We start from the raw sequence: 17,232 nt of genomic DNA, 5'->3' as shown, positions 1-17,232 counted from the left end.
CTAATGGCTAGTGAGGCTGAGCATTTCTTTAAGTGTTTCTCTGCCCTTCCGTATTCCTCTACAGAGAATTCTCTGTTTAGCTCTGTTCCCCATTTTTTAAGTGGGTTACTTGGTTTGCTGCTTTTCAGCTTCTTTAGTTCTTTATATATACTTGATATGAGTCCTCTGTCAGATAAAGAGTTGGTGAAGATTCTTTCCCAATCTGTAGGAGGTCACTTTGTTTTGATGACAGTGTCCTTTGCTTTGCAGAAGTTTTTCAGTTTCTTGAGGTCCCATTTATTGATTGTTTCTCTTAGAGCCTGTGCTGTTGATGTTCTGTTCAGGAAATTGTCTCCTGTGCCAATAAGTTCAAGGCTCTTCCCCACTTTTTCTTCTAACTGATTTAATGTGTCTGGTTTTATGTTGAGGTCTTTGATCACCTTGGGCTTCAGTTTTGTGCAGGGTGATAAGTATGGATCTATTTTCATTTTTCTACATGTAGACATCCAGTTGGACCAGCACCATTTGTTGAAGATGCTATTGAATGGTTTTGGCGTCTTTGTCAAATATCAGGTGTCCATAAGTGTGTGGGTTTATTTCTGGGTCTTCTGTTCGGTTCCATTGATCTACCAATCTGTTTCTATGCCAGTACCATGCAGTTTTTAAAACTGTTGCTCTATAGTACAGCTTAAGATCAGGGATGGAGATACCTCCCGAAGATCTTTTATTGTAGAGGATTGTTTTAGCAATTCTGGGTTTCTTATTATTCCATATGAAGTTGAGAATTTTTCTTTCCAGGTCTGTAAAGAATTGTGTTGGTAATTTGATGGGAATTGCATTGAATCTGTAGATTGCTTTTGGTAAGATGGCCATTTTTACTATGTTAATCCTGCCAAGCCATGAGGATGGGAGATCTTTCCATCTTCTTGTATCTTCTTCTAGTTCTTTCTACAGAGATTTGAAATTTTTTTTCATACAAGTCTTTGACTTCCTTGGTTAGGGTTACTCTGAGGTACCTTATGTCATTTGTGGCTATTGTGAAGGGTGTTGTTTCCCTAATTTCTTTCTCAGCCCTTTTGTCTTTTGTATACAGGAGGGCTACTGATTTTTTTTGAGTTAATTTTGTATCCGGCCACTTTGCTGAAGGTGTTTATCAGCTGTAGGAGTTCCCTGGTAGAGTTTTTGGGGTCACTCACGTATACTATCATATCATCTGCAAATAGTGATAATTTGACTTCTTCCTTTCCAATTTGTATCCCCTTGATCTCCTTCAACTGTCTTATTGTTCTAGCAAGGACTTCTAGAACTATGTTGAAGAGATATGGAGAGAGTGGGCAGCCTCGTCTTGTCCCTGATTTTAGTGGGATTGCTTTAAGTTTCTCTCCATTCAGTTTGATGTTGGCTATAGGCTTGCTGTATATCACCTTTACTATGTTTAGTTATATGCCTTGTATCCTTGATCTCTCCAATACTTTAAACATGAATGGATGTTGGATTTTGTCAAATGCTTTTTCAGCATCTAGGGAGATTATCATGTGGTTTTTTTTCTTTTAGTTTGTTAATATGGTGGATCACATTGATGGATTTCCGTGTATTGAACCACCCCTGCATACCTGGGATGAAGCCTACTTGGTCATGGTGGATGATATCTTTGATGTGTTCTTGGATTCGGTTTGCGAGTATTTTGTTGAGTATTTTTGCATCAATGTTCATAAGGGAGATTGGCCTGAAGTTCTCTTTTTTGGTTGGGTCTTTGTGAGGTTTAGGTACCAAGGTGACTGTGGCTTCATAGAATGAGTTTGGTAATGTTGCTTCTGTTTCGATTTTGTGGAATTGTTTGAAGAGAATTGGAGTTAGCTCTTTTTTGAATGTCTGGTAGAATTCTGCACTGAAACCATCAGGTCCTGGGCTTTTTTTAGATGGGAGACTTTTGATGACTGCTTCAATTTTCTTGGGGGATATAGGACTATTTAATTGATTTACCTGGTCCTGATTTAGCTTTGGTAAGTGGAATCAATCAAGAAAATTGTCCATTTCATTTAAATTTTCAAATTTTGTTCCGTATAGACTTTTGAAGTAAGTCCTAATGATTGCTTGGATTTCCTTAGTGTCTGTAGTTATGTCCCCCTTTTCATTTCTGATTTTGTTGATTTGGATGGTGTCTCGCTGCCTTTTAGTTAGCTTGGCTAAGGGTTTGTCTATCTTGTTGATTTTCTCAAAAAACTGGCTCTTGGTTTCATTGATTCTTTGAATTGTTTTATTTGTTTCTAATTGATTGATTTCAGCCCTGAGTTTGATTATTTCCAGCCGTCTGCTCCTTCTTGGTGTTTCTGCTTCTTTTTCTAGGGTTTTTAAGTGAGCCATTAAGTTGTTTGAATGCGCTGTCTCAAATTTCTTCTTGAAGGCACTTAGTGCTATGAACTTTCCTCTTAGCACTGCTTTCATTGTGTCCCACAAGTTTGGGTATGTTGTGTCTTCATTTTCATTGAGTTCTAGGAAGATTTTAATTTCTTTCTTTATTTCTTCCCTGACCCAGCTGTCTTTTAGTAGCAAGTTGTTCAGTTTCCATGTATGTGTAGGCTTTTTGCTATTTCTGTTGTTACTGAGGTCCAGCTTTATTCCATGGTGATCCGACAGGATACAAGGGATTATTTCAATCTTCCTGTATTTGTTGAGGCTTGTTTTGTGACCAACTATGTGGTCTATTTTTGAGAAGGTTCCATGAGGTGCTGAGAAGAAGGTAAATTCTTTTGTGTTTGGGTGTAAGGTTCTGTAAATGTCTGTTAGGTCCATTTGATTCATGACTTCTGTTAGAGATATTGTTTCTTTGTTTAATTTCTGTTTTGTTAACCTGTCTTTTGTTGAGAGTGGGGTGTTGAAGTCTCCCACTATTATTGTGTGGGGATCTATATGTGGTTTAAGTTTTATCAATGTTTCTTTCACAAATGTGGGTGCCCTTGTATTTGGGCCATAGATGTTCAGGATTGTGATGTCTTCTTGGTGGAATTTTCCCTTGATGAGTATGAAGTGTCCTTCCCCATCTCTTTTGATTAATTTTGGTTGAAAGACCATTTTATCAGATATTAGAATGGCTACCCCTGCTTGCTTCTTCCGTCCATTTGCTTGAAAAGCCGTCTTCCATCCCTTTACCCTCAGGTAATGTTTATCTTTGTGACTTAGGTGTGTTTCTTGTATACAACAGATTGCTGGGTTTTGTTTACACATCCATTCTGTTAGTCTGTGTCTTTTTATTGGAGAATTAAGTCCATTGATATTGAGAGAGAGTAATGACCAGTGGCTGTTAGATCCTTTGAATTTGATGTTGGCTGTGGTCATACGGTTGTGTGCCTGGTTGCTTTTTGTTTTACTGTAGTGGGGTTATTTATTTCCTGTGTTTTCTTGAATGTAGCTAGCTTTCTTGGGTTGTATTTTCCCTTCCAGTGTCTTCTGTAATGCTGGATTTGTGTGTAGGTATTGTTAAAATTTGTTTTTGTCATTGAATATCTTGTTTTCTCCGTCTATGACGACTGAGAGTTTTGCAGGGTATAGTAGCCTGGGCTGACATCTGTGTTCTCTTAGGGTCTGCATGATATCCGTTCAGGCCCTTCTGGCTTTCATAGTCTCTGTTGAAAAGTCAGGTGTGATTCTAATGGGTTTGCCATTATATGTTACTTGGCCTTTTTCTCTTGCAGCTTTTAGTATTTTTTCTTTGTTCTGTATACTTACAGTTTTGATTATTATGTGGCGGGAGGATTTTCTTTTCTGGTCTAATTTATTGGGTGTTCTATAGGCCTCTTGTATTCTTATTGGCCTCTCCTTTAAGTTGGGGAAATTTTCTTCAATGATTTTGTTGAAAATATTTTCTGGGCCTTGGTGCAGGGAATCTTCTTTTTCCTCTATTCCTATTATTCTTAGGTTTTGTCTTTTTATGTTGTCTTGAATTTCTTGGAAGGTCTGTGTCAGGATTTTTTTAGATTTAACATTTTCTTTGACAGATACATCTATTTCTTCCATTGTATCTTCCATACCTGAGATTCTTTCTTCCATTTCTTGTAGCCTATTGGTTATGCTAACCTCTGTAGTTCCTGTTTTCTTCCCTAAATTCTTTCTTTCCACAATTTCTTCCATTTGTGTTCTTTTTAATTTTTCCAATTCTATCTTCAGGTCTGGAGCTATTTTGTTGGTTTCCTTCCCCTGTCTGACTGTATTTTCATGTTTTTCCGTCAATTCCTGTTTGTTTGAACAATCCACTGTTTCTTTTATTTCATTCAGTGATTTAAGCATTTCCTCTTTAAAGGCCATATACCGTTTGGCTTCAGCTTCTTCTATTTCTTTTCGTATTTTATTTGTTTCCTCTGTTATCATCTTCTTGAGCATAGATGTTAGGTCATCTCCTTGAATTTCATTTATGCTGGGATGTCTAGGGCTATTTGCCCCTGGATAACTGGGTTCTGGAGATGCCATAATGCTCTGGCTTTTGTTGGTTGAACTTTTACGCTGTCCTCTACCCATTGGGCTATCTTAGTTGTTTGAATTTAGTTTCTGGTTGTTCCTGGACTGTTGTAGTGGAGAGAATCCCTTTGGCAGGAAGATGGTTTTTCCTCAAGGAAGCCTTCCCAGCTTTTTGGGTATAGTCCCTGGATATCTGGTGTTTTCCAGGAGTTGCTACAGCTCACCTCAGGCATAGAGACCTGGGTGGTAACTGTGGTCCTGATTAGTCAAGAGGGCTCTCCTCTCACCGGGAGAAGTCCTGGAGACAGCTGCCCTCCTTCTGGGTTTCTTGCTGTAAATTTAGTGATCAGCTGCGGTAATCTGTGGCGGGTGAGTACTGCTCTGGTGTCTTGGGGCACTCAGTTCTGTCTGTTTGCAATCTGCAGTCTGCTAGACTTTCCCTAGGTGACCCCAGCAGCACGGTTTCTTCCTTCTCTGTGGGGTCCTCTCCAGACAGGGGTTCCCAGTGCCTGGAGCGCACAGCTTGTCTGTACCGCTGAGCTGAGCGCAAAGCTCTCTGAGCATGGCAGGAGCTCGGCTGTGATGGCGGCAGAGATCTTCCGGGGAAAGACTGGGTGACCTGCGATCAGACCCGCAACCCTGCTTCCCCGTGGGGTCCCCCCGCGACTGGGACTCCCAGTCTCAGGTACCCTTGTGCCTACGGATCAGCCTGGGAAAGTGGCTGGGACACGCCCACTTGCGGCTCCATCCCGGAGACCCAAAACCTGCGTTACCCGGGATTTCTTCCGGGTTCTGGCTGGGTAGCCGCAAGTGGACCTGACCGATTCCCACGCCATGGGAGCCTCCCCTCACCTGGGAAACATGATCGATGTAGTTTCAGGGCCCCGAGTTCAGTCTCCTGGTCTCTGCACGGAAAGTGCTGTCCTGCTGCTCAGACGCGCTGTTTTCCCGGCGCCGCCATCTTGGCTCCCCTGATGATTTTTTTTATTTGGTATTTCTCATCCCTAAAAATGTGGCTTGACACAGTATTAGTCGTTATTAAAGTACTAGAAACTGGAAATCGTTTTAACTGTTTTAAACTCTTCAAGGGATGTGAAGTCACAGTGAGCTTTGAAATCAAATTCACCAACTGTTACAGCTGTACAAGATCTATCTTCCCATGCCTTATTCTGTGTGTCTGTAAGACCTGGGATCTCACAGCTCAGGAGTTCAAGATCGCGCCCTTCCCAGAAACCCCCCCCAGACCAAGACTCATTGCAAAAGCAAGAGGTTTATTAACCATTGCACAATGGGGTCACCCCTGCCGGTCAGCAAAGAGTGGCACCGGCCTTTAGGTTTTTAAAAGAAAAATTGCGGGAAATTTGAAGTTGCAGTTTTGGCAACTTAGGATTGGATGAGGAAGTTATAAAGTAAGATAATTGGTTAGCCTTAGGTGCTCAAGCTTGGCCAGTCCTGCCAAGTGTGGATGCAGCTGCAATTTAAGGTGGGGGTGGTTAGCTCATCCTTGAAGATTAGGGACTGCAGACTTTTGGCTGCAGGTCAAAAGCTACTCAGAAAAAGTCTGGGTTTGTTGCTAAGAAACACTATCTCAAAGACAGGAATTTTTCTTTTTGCTGAGTGAAGGTCATTGCTTGCTTGCCCTTTTTTTTATATCTGTCCTCACAGATAGGGTCACATTCCTCCATTCTCTGGAAAGGTACTAAGAGGCTTTAGCTTAACCTGGACCTAAAACTCAAAACTATAGGCTTTAGAAGACATACAGGTTACAAAGTTAGTCTAACCCTTTCATGTCTAGCCACAATGTAAGATATGTGAGGACCCAAAATTAGATTGCTTCTGGGATCTGGTTAAGAACGCTTACTGATCTTTCAGAGGATCCCGTTTCAGTTTCCAGCACCCATTTTAGGCTGATCACAGCCACCCATAACTCCATGTCCAGGGGAATTCAACACTGTCCCCTGGCCTCTGAGGGCACCCACGCTCATATGAGCATGTCCACACAAGGCCACACATGCACACACATGTCGTGTTGTGCTCAAGTCCCTTATATAACATGCCACAATATTTACACACAACTTGTACAGAACCGCGGAGGCATCCTTTGACAGCATTCTTCGATTTCTGCACTGTCTGGTACAAATATACATGCGATTCATTCTTTAGGAAAGACTGTCAGGAAGAAAGACTCAGTGTGCTCAACACAGACTCAGGGTGGATTGTAAACTACTTTTGATCAGCAGTTGATTTAATTCACTGTTGAGACCGTGCAGATATGAAGAACCAGCTGCATTTGGCAGGGAAAGAGACTGAGTCAGGAATCCTCGATTTTACCTTCCCGGGTGCTGCTGCATGGTTTTCTTACTCCGAGGATGCCCTTTGACCCTTAGAACTTCAGTTTTGGTCAGTATAGAAAAAAATAGAAAGCTAACAGTATCCAACAGTTGTGTATGGTTATTGTGTGCAATAAGGCATATCAACGCATTTCTAACCAATTGAAAATGTTATGTGTTTTTTATTTAAGGCAGAATACAAATGCATGAAAGAATATGTAATGGAAATGCTAGATAAAGCATGATGCTCATTCTTAATCTCTAAATAACTCTCTTTGGAAAATGTTCCACTACTGATGTCTTTCTAACAAAGGGCTGTAAAAATATAAGAGAAAGAAAAAAAAAGGAAGAAATAGGCACAGCTGCAGGCAGCCATTGGGTGCCTTAGAATGTGTGGCCAGAGAGCTACATCTGAGCAGGAGTTCTAGGTTATCTCCATGAATGGTCCTTAGTTGGAGTATCAGTCTCAGAAAAGACCCCTGTGCACAGATATTTCATGGCTGACAGGAATGTAGACTTGCACAACCACTTTGGAAATCAATCTGGTGCTTTCTCAGACAATTAGGAATTATGCTTCTTCAAGAACCAGCTATACCACTCCTAGGCATATATCCAAAATATGCCCAAGTACACAACAAGGACATTTGTTCAACCATGTTCATAGCAGCTTTATTTGTAATAACCAGAACCTGGGAACAACCCAGATATCCCTGAATGGAGGAATGGATACTGAAATTGTGGTACATTTACACATGGAATACTACTCAGCAATTAAAAACAAGGAAAATCATGAACTATGGCCCCTACCAGCGGGCTTCAATGGGGTTCCTAAGGGAGGAGAATGGAAGTAATGGGGGGGGATGAGAAGTGCAAGGAAGAAAGCCAAGTCTGTTTGTCTGATCAAGGCTTCATTTATTAGAAATTTTTACCCAATTTATGTAGGGAGAAGGCAGGAAAAGGGGGAAGGTAATTAGCTGCTGCAGGAGACAGGAAGAGTGCTTTCATATGTTAAATAGGGTGCCGGCAAGATACCATAGGGATGTTTTCTCACGGATGCTCTAACAAACAGATGTCCTCACAGTCTATCACCCATGAGTTAGGGTCCTAGATAACTTTCACTAAATAGCTTTAGGTCTCCACTAAATGACCTTTGCTCACTATTTGGCTTTGGCCTAGTAAACACCTTTTGTCTCCACTAGATAGCTTTGACTCACTAATTAACTTAGGCTTCAGTAGATAGCTTTGGTTCCCAGCAATGAACTTTGCAGGCAAATGGGGGATGTAGAAAAGATCATCCTGAGTGAGGTAACCCAGAAGCAGAAAGGCACACACAATATATGCTCACTTATAAGTGGATACTAGACATATAACATAGGATAACCATACTAAAATCAGTACACCTAAAGAAGCTAAACAAGAAGGAGGACCCTAGGTAAGATAATCAATCCTTACTCAGAAAGACAAATGGATTGGACATTGGAAGTAGGAGAAAACAGGAAACACCGCAGGAGCCTACCACAGAGGGCCTATGACAGACTCTACCCAGCAGTGTATCAAAGCAGATACTGAGACTCATAACCAAACTTTGGGCAGAGTTCAGGGAGTTATATGAAAGAAGGGGGAGTTAGTAAGACCTGGAGAAAACAGGCGCTTCACAGGAAAATTCTTGTGTTTATTTATTTTTTATTTATTTATTTATTTGTACATAGGAGCAAACCTAAGTTTCATTTATTATTAATCCTGCTACAAATACAACTATATTTTATCCATAAAGGACAAAGTCATATATTCATTAAGATAATTTGGACAAAACACTTGGCATATGCATTTTGTAGCTATGGAAGAAATGACATTTGCCATTCTGGTGAATTTGAATTTCTAAAGGGTCTTCATATAGTGAGCTTCTTGAAACACTAAATTTTACTAAGAATTAGCACTTTCATACAAAAATAGAAGCTAACCTAAACCTTGAGAATTAAAAAATAAAAAAATCACTACAGTGAATTTATTTTTAATAGACAGTTCATGAACGTTATAAAGAATATTACATCTTATACTATATGTAATCAAGCTATAATAATGTGATCATGTAAAGTTTTGATTAAAAATAAATATCTACCCAGGTAGAATTATGGTACATTTTGCTATATATAATTTTAGGCTGAAAAACAATATAGTCCATTTGCCTGTACTGTTTTGGTGTACAAATCTAATAGGTCCTATCACGCATGATTACATGTAGATGTGAAACTAAAATTATTGTAAGATCACTTAAAAACAACGCCTCCATGAGCTCACAAATGGTCATTTTGGGAAATCACGTTGGGAATGTCTAGGACAAGGACTGTGAAGGTCAAGGAATGGTAACGAATTGCAAAGGGGGCATGTATTTCACAGCTGCATATGCTGCGTAGTAAACACTCTTGCTGTCTGCTGGTGTGTACAACATTCTGGTGATAAATATTATTTGAGATGGAATAGGACAGTAATCTGAACTCTGAATTTAAAGAAAATAGCAGTGTTAGGATACACCTCCAAATTTAATTTTGCTATAAAAAAAGATTAAAGTTTATCTTGCTACATTTAATAGGCTTTACTATTAAATCCTGAATCCAAAAGAGTACCCTCAATTTGTCTCTCCAGTTTTGACTGTGATCACTTGGGAGTTCTATCTGGAGACAAGTTTCCTGACTCTGAGAATGGCAGTCACAGTCTGGGCTAAGTCAGACAATGTAAAGAAACAAGTCTGAGGTACAAACAAGCCTTTGAAGCCTTGGTTTTGGTTGATCCTAGGGAGCGGTGAGCATCTGGAGTAGGTGGGGGAGGGGAAGCAGTCAGAGATCTAAGCATGCTCCCCACAAGGTTTTTGCCCAGGATCCCACTGGGTATGTAAAGAACAACACAAAGGTAAACAAGGACAGCAGCATTCTGCTTTCAGTCTCAGGATTCTTTCTGGTAGATACTGATCAAGGCTGAATCATAGCTATGTTTAAATTCTTTTTCATTTCCTCCAACATAATACTCTTAATAATTATTTGGAAAATTTGAACAATGCACCCCATCACACTCACTTTCCATTCCTCCCAGGTCTTCCCCCTTGCACACTTTGCCCAAACAAACAAACAAACAAACAAACCAATGCAAAGATTCCCCTCGCCCTGACCAAGTTTGTGTTGCCCATATACACACTGGAGCATGGTCAAACTCCCAGTGGCCAGCCCCTTAAAACTGAGTCTCTGTCCCCACCCCATCTCCCACTCCTCATCCCTTAATCCCTGCCACTAGAAGCTGTCGACTGTGAGAGCTATACTTCAGCATCTTTATCACAGCGTTTAAGGACTCTCATCAATAGCTTCCTGTCTAGACTGTTTCTTTTGGGGGCAGGGACTGTTAAATTCTCAAAGCTCATCCCATCAGGCAACTGTGGCCTTGGAAAATGCCTCAGAGTTTATAGGGGGCTGCCTGCATCTAGCTTTGCTATCCCAACAGAGTGAAAGTGTTTGGAAAGCTTCTCCAAACAGTCCGAAACCTGGCTGCATTCTGTTTTATTTTATTTTTTTCCTACTAAAAAATAGGTATTTGTGAATTGATTTCCATATACAAAGAATTCTCCTGTTATGGAAAAAATTCCCCAAATTGTACCGAAAATGTATGAGACTTATATTCATTACTTGTGTCTTGCTGGAATAAAACACCATGACCAAAAGCAGCTTATGAAGACAGAATTTATTTTGGCTTATGGCTCCAGAGGGAGAGTCTACAATGGTGAGTGAAGCATGGCAGCAGGCAGCTGTAAGTAGGAAGCTCAGCCACAAACATAAAACAGGGATGAGCTGAAAGTGTACTGAAGCTGCAAACTCCCAAAGTCTACTCTAGTGTCACACCTCCTCCAGGCAAGCCATACCTCCTAAAGGTTCCATGAGTTCCTCAAGCAGGGACTCCAACTGAGACACTATGGGGGACTTGTCTCATAGGCACATCATCACAACACATGATAGCATGAAATCACAAGAGCCTTGAACTCACTGGCACAGGAGACAACTTCCTGAACAGAACACCAACAGCACAGGCTCTAAGAGCAACAATCAATAAATGGGACCTCGTGAAACTGAAAAGCTTCTGTAAAGCAAAAGACACTGTCATCAGAACAAAATGACAGCCTACAGGCTGGAAAGGATCTTCACCAACCCTATAACTGACAGAGGGCTAATATTCAGAATACATAAAGAACTCAAGAAGATAAACAGCAACAAATCAAGTAACCCAATTAAAAAATGGGGTATAGAGCTAAACAGAATTCTCTGTAGAGGAGTATCGAATGGCAGAGAAACACTTAAAGAAATGTTCAACATCCTTAGCCATCAGAGGAATGCAAATCAAAACAACCCTGAGATTTCCCCTTACACCCATCAGAATGGTTAAGATAAAAAACTCAAATGATAATACATGCTGGAGAGGATGTGGAGAAAGGGGAACTCTCCTCTACTGCTGGTGGGAATGTAAACTTGTACAACCACTTTGGAAATCAATCTGCTGCTTTCTCAGACAATTAGCAATAGTGCTACATCAAGATCCAGCTATACTCTCCTACGAATATATCCAAAATATGGTCAAGTACACAACAAGGACATTTGCACAACCATATTTGTAGAAGCTTTATTCATAATAGCAAGAACCTGGAAACAACCCAGATGTTTCTCAGTTGAGGAATGGATACAGAAATTGTGGTAAATTTACACAATGGACTACTACTCAGCAATTAAAAACAAGGAAATCATGAAATTTGCAGGCAAATGGTGGGATCTAGAAAAGATCATCCTGAATGAGGTATCCCAGAAACAGAAAGGCACACATGGTGTATACTCATTAGTGGATATTAAACACCTAATATAAGATAAACATACTAAAATCTATACACCTAAAGAAGCTAAACAAGAAGGAGGACCTTAGGTAATATGAACAATCCTCACTCAGAAAGGCAAACAGGATGGAAATCAGAAGAGGGAGAAAACAGGAAACAGGACAGGAGCCTGCCAGAGAGGGTCTCTGAAAGGCTCTACCCAGCAGTGTATCAAAGCAGATGCTGAGATTCATGGCCAAACTTTGGGCAGAGTGCAGGGAATCTTATGAAAGAAGGGGAAGATAGAAACACCTGGAGAGGACAGGGGGTCCACAAGGAGAACAACAGAACCAAAAAAATCTGGGCCCAGGGGTCTTTTCTGAGACTGACACATGGACCATGCGTGGAGATAACCTAGAACCTCTGCTCAGGTGTAGCCCATGGCAGCTCAGAATCCAAGCGGGTTCCCTAGTAAGGGGAACATGGGCTGTCTCTGACATGAACTCAGTGGCTGCTCTTTGACCACCTCCTCCTCAAGGGGGGAGGGGGGTGAGCAGCCTTGCAAGGCCAAAGAGGAGGTCATTGCAGCCAGTTTACTTAAAAAAAAAAAAAAAAAGGAATTTCCAGATGACTATAGATCTCAGCTCCTGGGTTTCTCTTCTCTGAGTATTACATTCTGTTTGTTTTTAAATTTCACGTATTTTTTTGTTTGTTTGTTTTTCCTTCACATATGTCTATGTGCTACATGTGTGCAGCCGCCCCTGAGAGGCCAGGGGAGGGCACCAGATACCCTGTGACAGGACTTACAGCTGGGGGCCAATACATGGGTGCTGGGACCTGAACCTAGGTCCTCTTGAAGAGCATGGACCGTCTCAGCAGTCCTGGCACTTGCACTTTACACTTCCTGGTGTCCACTACCTAAAAAATTATTTTCTCACCTTTTTTTTCCAACAAGGCCTAGTTAAATTCCCTAATTTCTTTTCATATATTCTTTTTATTTCTTAATTCTCAGGTATTCATTTTCTTATTAATTGTTTTCTATTCTCAGGACTGCTGAAGTTTATGCCCATTAATTATAAAACGTATCCTCTGGATTTGTGTTTCATTTTTAAAATGAAAACCACAGAAATAACCCACTTTAAAATGTATGTTTCTGTTTTATCAAGATAAATAATTTGTGATGTTTGTAAGAGCAAGCATCAGTGTTTTCCAGCTCATAAAACTCTGAAAGTCATTTATATGAAGTATTTATAAATTTTTATCTGCCAGTTTTTCTCTCAGATATAGTTAGTATTGTATATAATTCTTCACATACATGTATATTCATGAAATTTATTCCTCTAGAGACAAAAACAAAATTAACAAATACTGTTACTTTACATGTTATTTCCATCAGGGAAACAAACAGGTTCCCTTTTCTGACTTCTCAGTCTCATTGATGAAAGAACCATCTGTCCTCAATGGCCTCCAAGACTGCTAACTACCAACCTTTTATACATAAATACATACACACACATATATACACACACACACATATATACCTTTGCTGTTGATTATCTTGAAAGTATATATTATTTATCTCAACCAACTATTAAAATTAACCAAAATTAAAATCTAAAGAGAAAATCCTAATTAAAGGCTATAGTTTGAACATTACCTTCTAAGCATTGCTTTTTAGGTAATATAGGAAAAGGTTTCTTTTGTGAGAGCACAGGTAATTTTTAAGCAACAGTACTTTCGTGAGACTTCCATTAGTTTGTTTTTTCTAGCTAACAGGAGTGAAATCAATACAAGAAGCTGGAGAGCTGTGGCTGATCCCCAGGGACATGCACCAGGAACCTTGTTGAGGTTTGTGTTGTGTCTCAGATAACCAAATGAGTTGTCTTTCATAATATATTCAGTGTCTGCTTGCCTTGGGACAGGGAGTCTGCTGACTAGCTTTGGCCACTCAAGTGACAGAGGCAGCCTTTGAATTAAGAGTTATTAATGACAGGCGTTAAGCATCAGCTGTTGCTTCCTCTGGGGAAGATAAATGTCAGAGATGATTGGTACAGTGTACCTTATTTACTGGTAAAATTGTCTTTTTTTTTCTTTTTTTTAACCCCCTCCTTCCTCTCCTCCTGGTCCCTCACTACCACCCTCTTCACTCTATCCCACCTCCCTTTGTCTTCAGAAAAAGGGAGCTGCCCACCCCTCCAAACCACCCCAGCACTTCAAGTGGCATCAGGACTGAGCTCCTGGAAAAATGTCTTTTCATAGGATGGCTTACTTGTAAATTTTATTGAAGAGTCACACATTGAAGAGGCTCATTGTTATCTATTATAAACAAAAACAAAACAAAACAAAACAAAAAACAAAACGATGTTTTGGTTAAGAATCTTGTAGGGCTGTGAAAAGAACTTACAATATAAGATACCATCATTAAAAACCATGATCTGGTCTTCCTCTTAGCTGATTTATGGGGCAGAAAACATAGCTTGGCATTAAAGTCTCTCTAAGAAGCAAAAAGAATAGCCAACTGCAAGCAGCTTCATATTTTCCTGATCCAGTTATAAGATCATTTTTTTTCTATTTTGCAAATGGCTTTTATGGTTTTGATAATTCATAATCATTACCCACAAAAGTTCAATTAGCATTAGATACATTTTTGGATTTTGTTTCAATTAGTAAAATGTACTTCTGGATGAGTTTGGCCCTGCTCTCATCCTGAGTACTAGCCTTCACTCCACCTGTAATGAATGCCTCCTATGTCTCCCCTTTCTTGCTCTAGCCTCATCTCACTCAATGAAGTCATCACCTTTTAATGCCTTAGCCTCTTTCACTGATGCCCTGTAGTGGATCATTCCATTCTTTGTGAGGTCAGAGCTGATTTTTCTGTTTGGCTTCTTAATGTCTGTGGCAGAAGTTAGAGTTGGGAAATGTGTTATGATGGGAACTTTCCAGAAATAATTTTACAAACTTAAGATTTCTCTTAAGACTCTGACAGAATCCAGGGGTAACCGGCTATGGCAGTGCCTAACTTCTTCAGTAGAGAGTGGTGCTCGACTTTGAAACTCTGGACATTTTTCTCAGACTTACCTTTTTTGATTTAAAAAGTTGAACTCTTTGTAAATAGACCTTTATTGTAAAAGGTAATTAAGGGTGAGTGGAGATTCATTTACCACGTGAGTTCCAGGGATTAGAAGCTCTTCGTGCACAAGTGGAACTCAGATGTAAGCTGGTGGCTGGCCTCACTCCATTTGGAGACAGCTATAAAGTAAATGCTATAAGAAATACCAGTACATTTGCCTAATAATATTTTGGGAATAAACAGTGACCTTCTGCAAGGCCAAACTTACTCCACTCCTTAGCTGTCTATACAGTTACATCTATTTACCAGAGTGTGTTTTGGACTGCTTTGTTAGTGGGAGTGAGTGCTGATCTGATGCTGCTCTCTGGTCACCGAAAAACAAGTTTGGAAATGGTTTAGTTGGCTCACCAAATCAACATATTTAGTAATCACTTTGTATTATAAATCCAAAGAAACATCCTTTTTTTTCTTTATCTGAAACTAAGTTCCTGTTTGACTCTCATCTTAATTATCCCTCTTGGACCAGCAAGGTGGTTCAGCAAGTAAAGACTTATGACCAAGTTTGAGTCCTTAGAACTCACATGGTGGAAGGATAGATTAGGCGCATGTGAGATGTCCTCGAACCTCCAATGTGACCATTACATGTGCCCCCCCCTTGTAAAACATCTCACTGCCACCTGCTGCTTCGAGCGTTCCCTTTGGGTAGTCAGCTTCACCTCTCTGGTCTTGGCTGCATCTGGACTAGCCCCTGGCTTGGCTCGCTCTTGTAAGAGGGGGTTTCAGGTAAGACGGAGCTCTCTCATGTCTGGGGCTGAGGCTGGAAGGATAAGCAGCCTTGGACTGGAGCTGGGGACTCTCCTGGGGTGATCACAGCTCTTTCACGTGGGAGGGTGTCTCTAGCCAGACCAGTAGGCACTGTGTGAAATGGAGGGTGTGAAAGGCCTTTGGTAATCAGGAGCACTGCTTCCTCTGCAACCTCATTGCATGTTGAATGACATGGACAATGACAGGCTGTTGTTTTTTATATTTTACTCATTTATTGTTTGTTAAGATTTCTTATAATTTAAGGGATCTTTTCTAATCACCTATTTTAAATCCCAAATAATGAGACAGACCGATAGATTTCTTCAACAGGCTTTAAGACACTCGAGCTGAGCAGATATGATCTAGTGTAATCGTCTTTGCTAGTCTGGCTACTTCCCAGCTGCTTGTCCTGACTTACTTGCTCTGTTGGTCCCTCCTGAGCTGCTTCTGCTCCTTCAGGTCAGTCCTCATGGCTCCTCCTTTCTCAACCTCTTCTTTTTTCTCCTCTTACCTTGGGGTTTCTACCTGAGATCAGGAATGGAAGTCCCACCTGTTCTTCTCTCTCGCCCAGCTATAAACTTTCTAGCTTCTTCATTACCCAATCAGAGAAAATTGGGGAGCAATGTTTGCACAACATTGATCAATGATGGGTGGAGTGCTATCCGTCACAAGAAGAAATGGACTGTCCCTATGTGCTGTAGCATGGAGAAATTCCAACACGAACTTGAACTGTCCAGAAGAGAAAAATCCACGACATTTTTGAAGGAAGTAATGGTTTTTAAAATTTGGGATGGCGAGTGGTATTGGGAAGTCCCTGCTAACGGGTGTGGGGTGATTCAGGGGGTGGTAGATTGACGTGCTCTAGAATTTGAAGTGGTGATGAACGGGTTCTGCATTGATTTTTAAGGGCAGTTGCATGGGTCTGGAGGACTCTTTAGCACATTAAGCCTGGTACCCTTAAAGATAGCACATCTGGACTTCAACCAGATTTCAGGCATAGAAAATAGTATCGGAATTCATGGTGCATGGAGCAACCTACAACAGCCGTGTGCGTGTGCGTGGGCGTGGGCGTGTGTGTATGTGTGTGTGTGTTTCAGAGGTGTGTATTATACTTATGTGTTGGGGGTGGTGGGAGGACAAGCTACAGGAGAAGGTCCTGTCCTTCACCATATGTGGCATGGGGATCACACTCGAGCCCTGAGGCTTGACACGCCTTCACCCACTGGCGCACTTCACCAGCCCTTAGGTTTGTTTGACATGAGACCAAAGCACTGTGTATTGTATAACCAAAAGGCTATTTTTTTTTTAATATAAAAACATCTTTATATTTCTATGGTGTACAGAACATCTAAAAATAATCTGACACATTATAATTTTGTTTAATAGTAAATAATTTTGAAATGCTTCCAAAAAGTTTTTCCTGGATCTACAGTTTTCCTTCTTTCACAAGTAGTCTCCTGTGGTGAGTTAGGCTCCTGGTAGCTACAGGGAGAAGCTGCCAAGGCTTCCGTGGTATGGCTGTTGCTAAGGAAGCCACACAATGGAGGTGGTTACTCTTATCTTGTTCAACAGGCTGCACACAAAGTTCAGTTTAAAGAAGGTGATAGGGAGCTGCACTGTGAACATGGCGACTTTTTGACCTGGTACTTGGTTGCACTGACTCTATCATACTAATCTCAACTCCAGCATTCACATCAGAGCTCTGTGTCTTGGGCAAAAATGTTTATATATTTATAAGATGTGTTCATTATACTATA

At 40.7% G+C, this 17,232-nt stretch overlaps 1 protein-coding gene across 6 annotated transcripts in view; it reads left to right on the top strand.

Moving 5' to 3' along the window:
* Positions 1-17,232, top strand: part of Kiaa1217 (KIAA1217 ortholog) — an 839,639-nt gene that overhangs the window by 189,101 nt on the left and 633,306 nt on the right. For 2 of the 6 annotated variants that reach the window (XM_060372907.1, XM_060372906.1), the window contains one exon: positions 13,371-13,449. The exons of the other annotated variants lie outside the window; for them this stretch is intronic. The gene's annotated coding sequence lies outside the window, so the exon portion shown is untranslated. The remainder of the gene's footprint in view (positions 1-13,370; positions 13,450-17,232) is intronic. 6 annotated transcript variants of the gene reach the window in all.

This window comes from Meriones unguiculatus, chromosome 19 (genome assembly GCF_030254825.1).
Source record: "Meriones unguiculatus strain TT.TT164.6M chromosome 19, Bangor_MerUng_6.1, whole genome shotgun sequence".
NCBI lineage: Eukaryota > Metazoa > Chordata > Mammalia > Rodentia > Muridae > Meriones > Meriones unguiculatus.
This window is presented reverse-complemented; position numbering and strand designations above follow the sequence as displayed.